The 17,670-nt window shown below is 44.2% G+C and overlaps 1 protein-coding gene across 5 annotated transcripts in view; it reads right to left on the minus strand.

Annotated features, from left to right (window-relative positions):
• SMAD1 (SMAD family member 1) overlaps positions 1–4,865 on the minus strand; it is an 88,125-nt gene extending 83,260 nt beyond the window's left edge. The window contains exon 1 of one of the 5 annotated variants that reach the window (XM_043485288.1): positions 4,847–4,865. The gene's annotated coding sequence lies outside the window, so the exon portion shown is untranslated. Of the gene's footprint in view, positions 1–2,875; positions 3,396–3,534; positions 3,554–3,667; positions 4,027–4,363; positions 4,622–4,846 lie in introns of those variants that run through there. The other 4 variants (XM_043485243.1, XM_043485294.1, XM_043485268.1 and 1 more) reach the window with 4 other exon arrangements.
• Between the last annotated feature and the right edge of the window lie 12,805 nt (positions 4,866–17,670).

Genomic DNA, 17,670 nt, shown 5'->3' on the forward strand with positions numbered 1-17,670 from the left:
CAAGCAGAGATAAAACTAATTTGGCTTTGAAATACATTACTTTTATGCCAGAATTATTCCTCCAATTATGTTCTGCTTAGATACGTAGAATCACTGTTTCCTTTCTTAAGCACTTAAAAGACAACAGAAAATGACCCAGTAGAGCACAGTAAGAAAAGGCAAATATGCCTAAAAGCGTAAAAATAAAATTAAAGCTGTGTCTACACCAGAATAATAAAGCCCAGCAGAACAATGATGAGTTGGGTACTCTAGATATATTAATATATTTAAAAGGGAGGCTCTATGGGTGGGTGCAGGGAGACTCAAGAGAGAAGGATATATCTATGGTGGTGGTTTAGTTGCTAAGTCGTGTCTGACTCTTGCAACTCCATGGATTGTAGCCTGCCAGGGTCCTCTGTCCATGCGATTCTCCAAGAAGGAATACTGGATTGCCATTTCCTTCTCCAGGGGATCTTCCTGACCCAGGAATCAAACCCCAGTCTCCTTTCAGGCAGATTCTTTACCCACTGAGCTATGAGAAAAGATCCCATATATACTTAAAGCTGATTGACATTGTACAGCAAACTAACACAACACTAAACAATTACCCTCCAATTAAAAAAAGTCAGTTAAAAGGGGGAGAACAGTTAAAAGAGAGAGACTCTAGAGTGAGGCGGCCTTGTTCACATCACTGCTAAGAATATAATCACTAGTTATGTAGCCTGAGGCAAGACAATGAATTGCTCTGAACTCAGTTTCCTTACCTGTAAAATGTTGACAACAGTACTTGGGGAAGTTTTGAGGCTTAAATGAGATACGAGTATTAAAGACAAGGATATGGTAAAATACCAGGGGAAAAAAAATCAGCTACTAGTAATTCTCCTACCCAAAGCTCCAAATCAAATTAGTGTCCATGACACCAATGATAAATAGGATCCACAGAAAAGTCAACCTCATTTTATGCAGCAGCTTCAATGGTCACTTCCAAGCTTTTTTAACAAAAGCAACTAGTAAACAGCAAAATTAAGTGATGTAGCTCTTTCTGTCTCTGACCCCACAAACTCATCCATAGAGGTAACAGGCAGAGTAGCAGCTGAAAGAAGAGTAGAAAGCAAGGATGAAGAGAGGCAAAGGTTCTAGAGGAGCAGTGTCCAACACTGTCCATCTGTGACGATGAGAACGTTCTGTGTATACCTTCTCCAATGTGGTAGCCACTAGCCACATTAGCTACTGAGCATTTGAAATGTGGCTAGTGCTGCTGGGAAGGTGAATTTTTATTTCATTTTAATTAATTCCAATTTAAATACCCACATGTGGTTATGGCTACCAGATTGGATAGCACAACCCCAGATGACAGATACACTGAACAAGGAGTGCCAGAAATTTAAGCAGAAAATAAGGATCTTCTTTTCCTGAACTGTTCATATGTTCAATTCAAATATTAGTGTCTCTGTTTTCAGTAGAGAGCAGGTAACTCTGATTAAAGAAATAACATATCAGCAGATACATTAATACAGTGTGACTCCATGTTAAGGATCAGAGATGCAAAGTATGTGGTCCTCTGATATTTTAGAAGGTCTCTAAGGCCAAGTTAAATTCAAGCTCACATGAAGCATGATTCAGTGCAGGGATCAGAGCTGCAAAGGTCCTTATCAGCACCCCCAAAGCATCTGCTTGTCCACTACCAAATGGAAAGCTACTTAACGCAGACTTAATTTATCTTATCTACCTTAATTTATCTACAATTTTTTTCAGAAACTCAGAGTTCTGAAAGCCTTTCTTCTTTTTCAGAAATACGAGTGTTCCTCACCAGTTCCGCATTTCCGCTATAAACAGAATCCATGTACCACCCATATCTGAAGGATAACGCCAGACTCCTGCTCAGCTGCCCCTGTAATATGGTTTAATTATGATGACTGAACTAATAGGCTGACATCATAGACTTTTACAGGCTGACCCCATGTCATCCTGATGTATCATTTTGCACCAGTTCAGTGCTGTAAATCAATTTAAGATCTCAAGCAGGTTGAAAAGGCTGGTAATGATGCTTTCTGTGCCGTCTCTGGAGACTCTACATTATACACAACTTACATTATTTATAAAGCCTCAATGATGCCTCCATTAGCCTTGTAAGACTACACAAATGAGATCTTTTATACACACACAACTTGGCCTTGATTATGGCGGCGACTGCAGCTTAAATACACTCATCTAATTACACTCAAGTTTATTCTTTTTCCAATCTAACCAAGTTATTAAACCCAGAATTACTAGAAATCAAAATTACAAACTGCAATTTAGTTTTCAACTAATAAATGTATTTGGAAAAATGAGACACTTCCTTTGAATGCTTCACTGAGCTTAGTAGAAAACTGAATTCCAAGAGGTATAATAAGTCAACATGTTAAATGGCCTGAAAATTGTCACTTCTCTAAAATGCAAAGGTCATCAGCTCCTTCGGGGTATTAACACCAAAGGACACTAAAAACAGGAAAAATGTATTTTGTTACATACCTATGGCTGGAGCAGTCAAACCTAAATCAAGGACAAATCCCTACCCTCAGAGGAAACCCGATCCTGCCGGAATCCTCCAGAGGCTTTGGCATCACCCACCTCTAGAAAACCATCTCCCAAGACCCTGGTTACAGTTTCCTAAAGAATTGCAATAGTGCAGAAATGTACACCACCTGCACAGAAATATCAAGTAACTGCAAAAGAGAAAGACGGAGGGAGAGGGGAGCACAAACACTGAAATCAGTTACAGCATATTCAGGCCTGGCCCCTCCAACAGAATAACACTGATGCAAAATATTTACACCACTGAAAAACCCCGGGCCATGAACACTGATTCGGGCCCGATTCTTTTTCAATCGTGGCTCCAGTACAGCTCACCTACCTCCAATAAAGCATCAGGCGGTAATTAGAAACAAGATGAAAAATCAACCCAGCGCAGAGAACAGTTTTCTCATTGTGTTCCTGAAGGTAAGCACGCTATCCACGGCAGGCCACGAGAACGAGAAATGTTCTGAAATCAAGGCATTCTGCGATTGAGCGGCGTGCTCAAAGTTTCAGCAGCAGGAACCACAGACCGAGAAATCAGGCAACTTGTGTCATTCCACCTACTCAAGAAACTTCAGCTACAACGGTTAAGAGAAGCTCAGGGGAAAGAAACAGGCGGCCGGTTGTCACAGCCCTTAGACAACGATGCTTTCTCGGGAGATGGTTGGGAGACGCGCCCGGATTTTCAGCAAGGGAAGTGCTTTACCGGCGATCTTGCAAGTGCATGGAAACAACGTCCGCGCCGCAAAATAAACAAAAGCCGCAGCTACTGTTGTTACAAGAACCTGCAGGCATCGGTTCCCCCGCCCTTCCCAAAGTACATCAAGAAAACGCTCTCCCTGGAAGCCTATATATATATATATAAATCAACCAGAAAAACAAGCCCACGTCTCTTTCACCCCCACCACCCCCACCACCCGGCAGCAACAACCCGGAGAAACACTTAACAAAGACCGGGCTCAGAGTAAATGAACAGTTGTTGCACCGCGAACTCACAAACACATGCAGTGAGGCAATCGAATCCGGGAAAGGGAAAGGAATGAGACGACACTCGGAGACTCGGCGGGGGGGAGGGGGGATAGGCGGAAGAGGGGAAAAAAAAAATTACACGCCGCCGCCGCTGCCAGACCTTTGAATAAATTAGAGGGAATTTCGGTGCGAACTTTCCTTGACCTCGACCCCCAAGAGGCTGGTGGGGGGCAGAGGAGCGAGCCCGCCCCGCACGCGGAGGGACCCAGGGCACCGGGTATCCCCCTGGCGCGAGCCCGGCTCCGCGGAGAGAGCAGCGCCGGCGGCCGCCCTCCGACTCCCGCAGGGGTCGCCCGGGCCGGCGCGGGACACAATGGGCCCGCGGGCCGCGCCGACCGCCCAAGCCCGGCTGCAGGAAGGGAAAGGGAAACGGGCGGAGGGGGAGGGTGGCCGCGGAGGGCCGGGCGCAGGCAGGGCCGGGAGCCCGGGAGCCCCGGAGCCCAGGAGCGCGGCTTCCCCACCGCAGACCCAACAAAGACGCGGGGGGCACCGCGGCCCGAGCCCTGCCCGGCTGGCCCGGCGCCGAGGGCAAAAGGTGGCAGGTTTGCTCCTTTAGAGCGGCCGGGAGGCGCCATCATGGGCGGGGGTGGGGGTCCCCCGATCCGCCCCACGCGGGGAAGAGACCCCCCTCCCCGCCGCAGCCCGCGCCACCGGCCCCGCGCTCCGTCGCGGCCACCCGGCCCGCCCGCGCCCGCCCCAGCCCGAGGCGGCGGCGGCTCTGGAAAGCCCGGGGCGCCGAGGGGAGGGCGGGGACGCGGCGGAGGGGAAAGTTGGGTTCGGGTCTGTTTCATTTTACCGGGTTGGCTGCGCGCCCATCCGCGCGGGCGCACGAGTTGGCCGGGCGAGCCGGGTCCCCCGCGGCCCCGGTCCGGGCGGCCGGGCGCTGCGCCGCGCTGCGCTCGCAGGGTGCCTCCCCGAGCGTCGGCCCGGGCTCAGCGGCTCGGCCTCTCCTTCCTCCTCCCGCCCGCCCGCTCGCTCGCTCCAGGAGCCTGGATTGATCTGGTCGCGCTGGCGTCAGGGAGTCGGAGCCGCCCAGCCTCCACTCCTCGGCTGCCAATATTCGGCGCACTCGCTCGCCCGCCCGCTCGCTCGCTCACACGCGCACCCGCGCGCCGCCGCCGCCCGACCAGGGATCCTCTCCAAATTCCCGACCCTGCCTGCGCGAGCGCTGGGCCCGCGCCGCCTCCCCCGCCGCCAGCCCCACGCCCCGCTTGTTCCGAGGAGAAAACATTACTGCCCCTTCCTCCTTCCGTCCAGGGGGAACCGACTTGTGCCTTACCTGCCGCTGAAGTTTCGCTGTCAGTGTTTATTTCCGAAATGTTCATCCACACTCCCACCGTGCCCACCGAACCGCACTGGAAACGCGAAGTGCATTTTGACAATTACCTTTCGAGGCTCGCCTTTTTAATGTCTAGTTTTCCTTGCCCCTCAGTGATTTGCAAGCCCCAGAAGTTGCACGTACCCAGAACTGGATAACCTAATGACTATTGCCTGTGCTTACACCAAACCTTGAATCAATCAATACGTGTGTTTTATGCCAGTTCGGGATCTAATGATTCCAGTTGGTTACCTGGTTGCTCCAGATGACAAATGCCACAATAGAACTTTACAATTTTTCCAACCAGTTTCTAAGTCTTTCAAATGACACCAACTTCTCCAAATAAAAACGAACTAGCTCCCAGCAACCTGATCTGCATAGACATTGACAGTATCTTTTTGTAAGATTTAATTTTTCTCTTGGCCAGCTCTCTGTAAGCTGGCACGAAATCTTGGATAATTACCATAATGCTGAGTTATGTTTAGAGGCGAATAATTATTCTGAGGAATAAATTTCACATGTACGAAAACAACTATTACCTCCAGTATTTTTAGAGAATTAATGGTACTCTCCAATTGTTTATGTACTTTTACATGTGCACATTCATTTAAAATTCTTATTTATTAGCTATTTTATTATTTCTGCATTCCATGTTTAGTTATTCAGAGGAAATGCAACAAGTCCCCCAAAATATGTAAAACCTGTTTATACACAGATCAGAATATTTCTGCTAATTTCTTCATTAAATGATTTGAGCAGTTACAGATCAATTCTTGGGCCTCATCTTACTTTCCCTAAAATCAACATTTGACACAATTCTTCATTCTCTACTCCTTGAAACAATAGTTGGAGTGAGCCTTGTTAAATGCCACTCTGATCAGGTCATTCCTCTGCGCAAACCCTCCTTTGATAAATAGAGTATGCTATATCCATACAATGGAAACTTATTCAGTCATAAAAAGGAATGAAGCACTGACACAAGCTACATGGATGAAACCTGAAAACACTATGCTAAGTGAAAGAAGCCAGACACAAAAGACCACAGATTGTAAGCTTCCATTTATACAAAATATCCAGAACCGGCAAACCTATAGAGATGGAAGGTACAATGATGGTTGCCTATGTTTGGAGGAATGGAAGGGCTGAGGCTGGGGTGTGATAGCTAAAGGTTATGGAGTTTCTTTAAGGGGTGACAAAAATGTTCTAAAATTAGTCTGGGGCTTCCCTGGTGGGCCAATGGCTAAGATTCCATGCTCACAAAGCAGGGGGGAGGGTTCAAGCCCTGGTCAGGGAACTAGATCCGACATGCCTCAAATGAAGATCCTGCATACTGCAACCGCTTCCCAGGTGGCGCTAGAGGTAAAGAATCCGCCTCTCAAGGCAGGAGACTGATTCCATCACTGGGTTGGGAAGATCCCCTGGAGGAAGGTATGACACCCCACTCCAGTATTCTTGCCTGGAGAATCCCAGGGACACAGGAGCCTAGCAGGCTACAGTCCATAGGGTCACAGAGTCGAACACAACTGAAGCAACTTAGCACACATATTGCAACTAAGACTCAGTGCAGCCAAAATAAATGAATAAATAAAATGAAATTAGACTGTGATCATGATTGCTCAACTCTATATAGATATACTAAAGCTCATTGAACAGTACCTTTTAAGTGGGCAACTTATATGACATGTCCATTTTATTTCGATAAAGCTGTTTTTAAAAAAGACATGTTTGGATCCTGGATTCTGGGGGGAAGCTATAAAAAGACAAAGAGCTGTTAATTTTTTTTAACCTATAGATAACCTTTCCCAGCAAAGCCTAGTAGCCCCAAATGATAATTACTAATACTACAGTTCAATTCAGTTCAGTCGCTCAGTTGTGTCCAACTCTTTGAGACTCCATGGACTGCAGCATGCCAGGCCTCCCTGTCCATCACCAACTCCCAGAGTTTAACCACACTCATGTCCACACATGCTATGAAATTTGATTTTGCCCCAGGTGCCAGGTATTTCTTTCAATAGCAATAGAAAATTGAACTGTTTTTAAAAGGACCTAATTGAGACAGTTGTGAAAACTTCAGTGTGGGTTACCTTGATATCATTGCATGCTCCCAAATCCTCCCTTGACTCCCCATTTCACTCAAAAGTTCTCACAATGTGGATAAGGCCCTTCATGAACTTTCCTTCTTGCCTCCCTTGACTGCTCCAGACCTGTTCTCCTGCTCTATCCCTTGCTCCTTCCTCGAGTCACCGTGGTCTCCTCACAAATCTTGGAATCACCCGGGCCACACTCACACCTCAGGACGTTTGCACCAGCTGCTATCTCCCTGGAAAGCCCTTCCCTCAGATGCCCCCAGGACTCTCCCTCACCTCTCTCCAGTCTTCACTTAGACATTCCTCTTTCAATGAGGCCTACCCTGGTCCCTCTAAAATCTCACCCCACCCCCACCATATCTCCACCAAATACATACACTTCGTATCCTCGTTCCCTGCTTGGCGTGGGCACTTCACTTATCACTACCTAAGGACTTCCCTCGCCAAAACTGCAGGATTTTGTGTCTGTTCATCGCTATACCCGCTGTGCCGAGCGCAGAGCCTGACACTGTTGAACCACCAGCCCAGGCTGGATGCATGAGACAAGTGCTCGGGCCTGGTGCACTGGGAAGACCCAGAGGAATCAGGTGGAGAGGGAGGTGGGAGGGGGAATCGGGATGGGGAATACATGTAAATCCATGGCTGATTCATGTCAATGTATGACAAAAACCACTACAATATTGTAAAGTAATTAGCCTCCAACTAATAAAAATAAATGAAAAAAAAAAAAAGACAGGACTAAAGGAACAGCATTATCTAATGGTATGTTTAGACATCCTATGATTATTAGAGTGGTAAACAATAAAATCTTATTTTTACTTCCTTTCAAACAAACAAACAAAAAAAGAAGTCCTAAAGGAAGAGGGAGCCTACCACAGGATTTGCAGCGAGAGTTTCTAAGTGCAAAGGACCCTGAAGCTGAGTCTTCTTTCCCCCTTTCACGGAAGAGCCAGGAGCTTCCATGCTGAGGCGGGGAGAAGCTAGCAGGGGAGGGAAGGCAGTGTGTGAAGCCAGCTACACATGGGCTGGTGACTGCAGAGCTGGAAACACAGGGATGTTCTCTTGTCTCTGCGTCTCTTATCTTGGTGAAATAGCCACAGACCCTACTTCCTGACAATGGCGAGGGGGGAAGAGATGCTGGAGGTTTAAGAGAGAGGAGCAGACGTGAGACAGTTATCTTCTGGGGAAGAGTTTGAGAGCAAATTTACCAGGCAGCGCTATTAAGTGCCTGTTTGAGGTTAGTGGTCATGAATTTAAAGCGAGGCCAGTCAGCATGGCTGTGGCTTTTCCTCTAGCTTCCGTCGGCCTAAGCGGGCAGAGCTGGAATTTTGCAGGTAGATGTGATGGGGGGAACCAGGGTCAGAAAGCAGAGGATATAGGCAAGGGAGAACTCTGAAAAGCCGTGATAAGGAAGGAGGTGAGGACACAGGAGAGTGTGATGATGATGGAAAGGTGAGAAGATCAAAGGAATGATGGTCTGGGGTGGGGGAGGGCTCTGACAGTTGCTGGAGCTGGGAGCCACTCCCCAAAGCTGAGAAACAGTCTGAGAATGGGATGCTGGAGATTAAAATCCTGGAGCTGGGACAGCCTGGGATAATGGCAAGATTCAGCAGTATGATCAGAGAAAGTGGATGGGCTGAGCTAGGGAGGTGGACCAGATTCTAGCAGAAAAGGAAGTATCACGGGACAGAAGACAATTTTATTTTGCTATGTAAGCAGTTTGTCCATCAATCATTAATCATTTACCAAAAGGTGGGCCCTTAAAATTGCTTGCAAATTTTATACACGCAAACTATGAACCCAAAAGCTTATGTTAAGAGATGGTTCTACAGAAAAAATAAATGCAATGTAGAGTTTGTGTATCAGCTTTTTAAGTGAATTGAAGTGAATGTTTCCCAGGAAGGAGCCTGCCAAGGATCACTGGTGTGGTGTTCTTCACATTAATAAAGGAAGTTCCCTTCATTTTGTGTCTAGGCGAGATGATGGATGTTCACTAAACTTACTGTGGTCATCATTTCATGATGTATGTAATTCAAGTCATTATGCTATACACTTGAAACTTACATAGTGCTGGATATCAATCACATCTCAATAAAACTAGAAGGAAAAAGAAGCAGGAGGCAAAAATAAAGCGGGGGGGAGGGGTGTTCCAGGGATAATGGGGTGGCGAGAATCATACATTTTGGAAGTTGGTATCCCTTTCTTCTCTCATCCTACCCTTCCCTCCAGAGAACTTTGAACTGCTTGTAGTTATGGACGTATTTAGGCATGTTGCTGAATATTCATGGGAAGACTACAGCCTTCTAAGTAATATGAAGGTGGGAGCTCTATTTAGTTTGGTTTTCATTACATCCCCAAAGTTTGCACAGACCTATCACGGTAGACACTCAAATATTTGCTGAAGAAATAAATCTGTAATAGAATGACTGTGAAAATTCCAATGGGTATCTTTCTTAAAGTAGAGCATGTGCGTGCATGCATGTATGCTAAGTTGCTTCAGTGGTGTCTGGCTCTGTGCAACCTTCTGGACCGTAGCCTCCAGATCCTCTGTCCATGGGATTATCCAGGCAAGAATACTAGAGTGGGTTGCCATGCCCTCCTCCAGGGGATCTTCCCAACCCAGGGATCGAACAAGTCTCTTACGTCTGTCTGCATTGGCAGTCGGTTTCTTTACTACTAGCACCACCTGGGAAGCCCAGAGTAGAACATACTTCACAGTAATGCTTTTTTTCTCATGATGGTCCTCACTCTCCACTCTAAATTTCAGATCCAATGATATTTCTAAGAATTTGCCAAAAGCTGTTAGCTTTAAGAGTTTCAAAACAGTCTGTGCACTGTGGACATTTGATGATAAATATCCCAGGGACAGTAGAATTTTGGACGAATTTCAACAGTTTCTGAAGTGTGTGGGGCCTTCTAGAATCCTTGCTTAGGATTATTCTCTGAGACCACGTTTCCATTTGGGTCAGGTAGTACTTGCAGCATCTAGTCATCAACCTTTGAAGACCTTCCTCCCTTCTTCTACCACAAGGAATTTCAATATTGCTATCCCCCCAAACTCACAGTGAATATTAAAGCTACCGAATTCCTAAACTATAATAAATCGATAGGGTTCTCTTTGCTTATCTAACCTGTTGATTCAGCCATTATTAACAAAGGCTGATCCCTGAGTTTATGAGTTTACCACCTAGTTCAAACTGTTGTTTCCCCAAATTCACCTAACAAATGTTCAGACCCCTAGGTTGTGCCAAGAATGAATGACTCTGCTCTAAACTGCTGAACTGTCACATCAGTGTCTTGCCAGTTAAATCATATGGGAGAATTTCCACGGGTTCATCCCTTCCATGTGATACTCACATCCTTCTTGACACTCTCTCATATCCTTCCTTTCCCATGCCCCCAGTTGCTTTGATCTCATGCCTAGGCCTCTAGAGTGGCCCCCCCCCTCCCCCATACCTCAGATGATCCTTAAAAAGTTCTCCTTGCTGAAATAATCTCCCAAGGGGAGTGATTTGGGCATGTCATTCTCCTGCTCAGAAAAGTTCAGTGAGGACGTCCCTGATGGTCCAGTGGCTAAGACTCCGCACTCCCAATGCAGGGGGCTCAGGTTCAATCCCTGGTCTGGGAACTGCTGCAACCAGAGTTCTAATGCCATATCTAGAAAAAAACAAAATAAAGATCCCAAATGCTGCGACAAAGATCAAAGATTCCCCATGGAGCAACTAAGACCTGGTATAGCCAAATAAATAATTCAGTTCAGTTCAGTTCAGTTCAGTCGCTCAGTCGTGTCCGACTCTTTACCACCCCATGAATTGCAGCACGCCAGGCCTCCCTGTCCATCACCAGCTCCCGGAGTTTACTCAAACTCATGCCCATCAAGTTGGTGATGCCATCCAGCCATCTCATCCTCTGTCATCCCCTTCTCCTCCTGCCCCCAATCCCTCCCAGCATCATTAGATAAATATTAAAAAAGAGAAAAGTTTAGTAGTTTAGCAGTGCTTCCAATACGCTTCTAACTTCAAGGCCTGGTACCCAAGGTTCTCAAAGCATGACCCTGACTCACACTTCCTTCCTGGTCTCACTCATACTCTCAAGCAAAATGCTGGCAAATTTGCAATGGTGTTACCCCAGTGCATCTAAATATTATGTCCTGCATTCATACTTGGTGTATGAACCCGCAGCTCCAGTTTCCAAAATTTGGCCTATTCTTTATGGTCCAACATCACCTCCTAGATACAAACAAACAAAATTCCTACTTAAAGTTGAAATGGGGTCTCCCTGGTAGCCCGGTGGCTGAGACTCTGTGCTCCCAAGGCAGGGGGCCTGGTTTCAGTCCCTGGTCAGGGAACTAGATCCCACATGACACAACTAAGAGTTCGAATGCCACAACTAAACATCCTGCATGCCACAACCGAGGCCTGGTGCAGCCAAATACATGAATAAGTTAATTACTAGACAACAAAAAGTTGGGATGGGTGAGTGCACTGAGTTCAGAATTCTCATTTTAACAAATGAGGGAAGTGAAAGTTAAATAATTTGCCCAAAGTCAAAACCCATTAAATGGCAGAATCAGGGCCAACGCCGGGTTCCCTGAGCATGAGTTCTCTCTTTGCTATGCCAAAGCCCCCAAGCCGAAGTCTTCTCGCTCCTTTTCAATCTTGCCATGTCCATATTTGCCATATTTGTTTCATATCTATTGCATGTCAAATATCTCTCATCCTCTGACAGCTTAATTATATATCACAAGGCACCATAAGTACATTATAGGGATAGGTGAATAACACTAACCTTCTCTCGCACCCCCTACCCACGCCCATCCCCACAAAACTACCTTTTTCCTTCACACTATTTTGCACACATCTCACTGAAGAGTCTCATCTGAGTGCTGTTCTGTACTGAACTCATCATAGCTAGAGTTTATTGAGCGTCTGCCTGACACAATGCTAAACACTTGAGGGGGATCATCTCCTGATAGTCTCACAACCTCCCTATGAAACAGGCGCCCTTACCCTCATCTGCTGGTAATAACACTGCCTATCCAGTAGCGTTTGTGGGGAATAATAATCATGCTAATAATAGCTAGCATTTATTTAGTGTTTGCTGTTTGTCAGGCGTTGCTTTGAACACCTTACATATGTTATTAACTCCTTTATCTTTCAAAACAACCCCATGACATAGCTATTACATTATCTCCATTTTATAGAAAAGCATGAAGCATCCGAATGTTAAGTGAGTTGCCCAAGGTCACACAACAAGTATGCTGCTGCTTCTACAGTGCTTATCATGGTATCTGGTACACTGGAGGTGTTCAATAAAGGTAGCCAATATTCTTTTCACTCAACGTTCATGGTGCTGTGTTGAGAATACAATTTCTGCATCCAAAGCCTTTTAAAGACTGACCAGTCCACTAAATATCATGTTGGAATGAGTCTACCTAAAATACTTGACTGTGGATGCAGAAATTGTATTCTCAACACAGCACCCCTCTGAAGCTCTTCTGAGGGTCACACCACCAGCACCACTGCTGCCATGATCTGTGCAGACTTCTCATCGGCACATGGTGTCTCACGGTCTGTTTTCAAGAATGACAGGGGGAAAAAAATGACTGGGGGAAAAAATGACTGGGAAATGCCTTTCTTTTGTTTTTAATCTTAGAAAATTGTCAGTGCAACAAAATGGAATTTCTGTTAGTGATGAAGAAGAGGAGGATGAATGCAGTGATGTGCTCCAAATAGCTCATTCTGGCTTGTGAGAGCTAATGGGTAGATTTTCAGGTGTTTGTTTGTCTGTTTGTTTTTAACAAGGTGGTTGTTAAACACATTGGTAGCCTGAAGTATGTCACAATGGGAACATTTACACCACAAAAACAGAAAAACACCAAAAAATTAAGACTTTCTTTCTTTTTTGTTGTTGTTAGACATATATACCAGCATCCTGCTGAATACTGGATAGGTAGCTAGAAGTCCCTGCTACAGAAGTCTTCTCATCTTCCACGCTCTGCGTGCATGCTAAGTCACCTCAGTCGTGTCTGGCTCTTCGTGACCCTATGGACTGTAGTCCGCCAAGCTCCTCCGTCCTTGGGATTCTCCAGGTAAGAATACTGGAGTGGGTTGCCATGCCCTCCTCCAGGGGATCGTCCCAACCCGGGGATTCAACCCACATCTCTTATTCTACCTGCACTGGTACTTCTAGCGCCACCTGGGAAGCCCTTCCGTGTTTGTCATTTATCTCTGACCATAATGGTTGAGGCTTGTGAGCACTTCACCAGATAATCTTTTGAAGTACTTGGTATATTAACAACACCCCTCTTTTTGTTGTGTAAAGATGTTAGGTGTATCCGTTTAGATTAGGTTTTATTATATTCTTAGAGATTGTAAACGTTTTTCTTTGGTATTAAGCTAAGGATACATAAAACACTTGTAAGTTTCTGTCCTGGAACTTGAAAAGTTTTATGTAAAAATATTCTGTTCTGGTAAGACTCACGCATGTGCAGAAACAGCCCCCGCATGTTGTGTTTAGACAACTGTCATATCAAGCTGTCGCGAAGACAGACCAGATTTTCTGAGTTAAGGTATAACTCTACTGAGGTGTAAAAATTTCTTAAAATAGTTTCTTCTTTCAAAATGTATTCCTGGAAAAAGAGTATGGGGGAACATTTTCTTCTCCTGATTATAAGGAGGAACTGATGGGGTTTCACTCTTAAAAGAGGAGACTCCTTAGGTAAGTCTTGTTTTTGCTTTCCTTTTGAACACAACCAGGCCCTTGAGAACACAGCGTTGATAGACACAAAGAATGCCTTCCCTTTGGTTTGGAGAGAGAACATAAGAAGAATGATTTCAGGAGCTGAGCCAGAAATTGAAAAGTAAATCTCAAGGGCTGGTGAACATGACCTCACCCACGGGATTTTACCTCAAAAATACAATTTAGGGCATTTCAAAATGAGCAACAGAAACAAAGTCACATAGAAATTAGAGTTGCCAGTTTTAGATTTTTCTTTATCTTCTCTCTTATGATAAACTAATAAGACTGACAGAGAAGCCTTTGAAATTTTCCATTAAACTTGTCTTTAACTTTTTATTTCTTTGGCTGATATCTTTTAAAACTTGGTTTTCATTTATTTAAAAAAATTTTAGTTTATTTTTTTAAAACTTTTTATTTTGTATTGGGGTAGAGCCAATTAACGATGTGATAGTTTTAGCTGAACGGTGAAGGGACTCAAGGATTGGAATTTTTAGTATTATTTTGTCACTTTTAAGGGCTTTCCCAGTGGCTCAGCGGTAAAGAATTTTCCTGCAAATAGTGAGAGTTTTACTTCTTCCTTTCCAATGTGATTTCCTTTTACTTCTTTTTCTTGTCTGGTTGCCATACTAGGACTTCCAAAGCTATATTGAATAACAGTGATGAGGGTGGGCACCCTTGTCTTATTCGTGATCTTAGAGGGAGTGCCTTCAGTTTCCCACCACTGAGAATAATTTTGCTATGGGTTTGTTGTATATGGCCTTTATTATGTTAAGGTAGATTCTCTCTATGCCTATTTTTTGAAAAGTTTTTATCACAAATGGGTGCTGAATTTTGTTGAAAGCTGCTTCTGCATTTATCGAGATTATCATAAAGTTTTTATCTTTCAATTTGTTAATATGGTGTGTCACACTGATTGATTTGCATATATTGAAGAATCCTTGCATCCCTGGGATAAACCCAACTTCATCTTTTTAATGTGTTGTTGAATTCTGTTTGCTAGAATTTAGTTGAGGATTTTTGCATTTATGTTCATCAGTGATCTTGGCTTGTAGTTTCCTTTTTGTGTGTGATGTTTTTGTCTGGTTTTGGTATCAGGGTCATGGTGGCCTCGTACAATGAGTTTGGAAGTATTCCTTCTGTTGCAAGTTTGGAAGAATTTCAGAAGGATAGGCGTTAGCTCGCCTCTAAATGTTTGATAGAATTCACTTGTGAAGCCATCTGGCCTACCCTGGGAATCAAAAGTGGGCAAAAGACCTAAACAGACATTTCTCCAAAGAAGACATACAGATGACTAATCAACACATGAAAAGATGCTCAGCTAATCAACACATGAAAGGATGCTCAGCATCACTCATTATTAGAGAAATGCAAATCAAAACTACAAGGAGAGACCACCTCACACTGATCAAATGGCCATCATCAAAAACTCCACAAACAACAAGTGCCAGAGAGGGTGTGGAGAAAAGGGAACAATTTCCCACAGCTGGTGAACATGTAAATTGATACAGCCACTATGGAAGACAGTATGGAGCTTCCTTTAAAAACTAGGAATAAAATTACCATACAACCCAGCAATACCACTTCTAGGCATATTAACAAAATAGAAAAAGATGCATGTACCCAGTGTTCATTGCAGCACCATTTACAATGGCTAGGACATGGAAGCAACCTAGATGTCCATCGACAGATGAACAGATAAAGAAGTTGTGGTGCATATATACAATGGAATATTACTCAGCCGTGAAAAGGATCACATTTGAGTCTGTTCTACTGAGATGGATGGAACTAGAGCCTATTATACAGAGTGAAGTAAGTCAGAAAGAGAAAAACAGATATCATATATTAACGCATATATATGGAATCTAGAAAGATGGTACCGATGAACCCGTTTGCAGGGCAGCAATGGAGACACAGACATAGAGAACAGACTTGTGGACACGATGGAGGAGAGGAAGGAGAGGGTGAGACAAATGGAAAGAGTAGCAAGGAAGTGTATACACTACCATATGTAAAATAGAAAACCAATGGAAATTTGCTGTATCTCAGGGAAGTCAAACTGGGGCTCTGTAACAAGCTAGAGGGGTGGGAAAGGATGGGAGGTGGGAGGGAGGTTCAAGAGGGAGGGGACATATGTATACCTCTGGCTGATTCATGTTGATACATGGCAGCAATCTAACCAATATTGTAGAGTAATTCAGTTTAGTTCAGTCGCTCACTCGTGTCCAACTCTTTGTGACCCCATGGACTGCAGCACACCAGGCCTCCCTGTCCATCACCAACTCCTGGAGTCTACTCAAACTCATGTCCATTGAGTGGGTGATACCATCCAACCATCTCATCCTCTGTCATCCCCTTCTCTTCCTGCGTTCAATCTTTCCCAGCATCAGTGTATCATCAAATGAGTCAGTTCTTTGCATGAGGTGGCCAAAGTATTGGAGTGTCAGCTTCAGCATCAGTCCTTCCAATGAATATTCAGGACTGATTTCCTTTAGGATGGACTGGTTGGACCTTGTTGCAGCCCAAGGGACTCTCAAGAGTCTTCTCCAACACCACAGTTCAAAAGCATCGATTCTTCGGTGCTCAGCTTTCTTCATAGTCCAACTCTCACATCCATACATGACTATCCTTCAATTTAAAATAATTTAAAAAAAGAGAGAGAGAGAGAAAATAAACTTCTTGCAATGCAGAAGACACAGGAAATGTGTCTTTGAGTTCCACGTCCCTGACTTTTGGGTTTGATTATTATTTGTCCCCATACTCAGGAGACAAAGGAAGTGTTGTTTATCAACTATCCTCCAAAAATTCTTGAGAAGACAGTGGCTTAAATGTGATTGATTCAGTTGGATATCCAAGCCTTATAGATCAATTATTGCTGACCATTGTTTTCATTTTCAAATAAGTTTCCTCATCACGATGGCTATAGTCATCGTGGGTAGGGGAAGTTCCCTTGGAGAAGGGCTTGGCAACCTGCTCCAGTATTCTTGCCTGAAGAATCCCATGGACAGAGCAGCCTGGTGGGCTACAGTCCATGGGGTCACAGAGTCGAACATGACTGAAACAACTGAACGCGGCATGGCATAGGGCATCACCTTTAAAGTCTGTTGTGTAAATATAGTCAAGCTTTTTCTTTTATAAGAGATTTTTCTTTTAAAAAATCTTGCTTTTTATAATTTATTCTAGCTAATGTTTTCTGACTATAGCCATCGTGATGAGGAAACTTATTTGAAAATGAAAACAATGATCAGCAATAATTGATCTATAAGACTTGGATATCCAACTGAATCAATCACATTTAAGCCACTGTCTTCTCAAGAATTTTTGGAGGATAGTTGATAAACAACACTTCCTTTGTCTCCTGAGTATGGGGACAAATAATAACCAAACCCAAAAGTCAGGGAGGTGGAACTCAAAACACAATCTTCATTATCTATAAAGTAGCTTGGAATATTTAGCCATAGATCTGTAGTCAAATTGGCTTGCTAATACTTTGCCCCCAAACTAGGCAGTCTCAGGCATTAGCGTTGTGGGTTGCAATTTATCTGTACAGCTGGATCAAAAGGGTTACTCTGTCACCAAGAATACCCTTCTTCTGGTTCCCTAAAGGATTCTTCCACTCTGCATCAGCACATATCCCGAGTTATCTCATCTTTCAAAAGAAAGGCTAATGTTGCACTTTTCCACTTGAGACAGGTGATCAGGATTTTTTTTTCCAGTTAACTCAGGGATACTCCACTCTGCCTATATAAAGCTCCCTAAAGTTTGCATTTTGTTGTTAAAGAACTCAAACTCCATTTTGTCCATTTCAAAATTTGATTCCCCGAAGTCATAATTGTTCAATTGAAATGCTTTGTGTAAAAGCAAAGGAGAGAAAATAAGTGGTACAAAGATAGCAGGGTCTTGCAAGAGTCAAAGAACAGTATTAATAAAGTCAGCGAATGTCTATTGAGTGGCTACTGT

This window comes from Cervus canadensis, chromosome 1 (assembly GCF_019320065.1).
Source record: "Cervus canadensis isolate Bull #8, Minnesota chromosome 1, ASM1932006v1, whole genome shotgun sequence".
In the NCBI taxonomy this organism is placed as follows: Eukaryota; Metazoa; Chordata; class Mammalia; order Artiodactyla; family Cervidae; genus Cervus; species Cervus canadensis.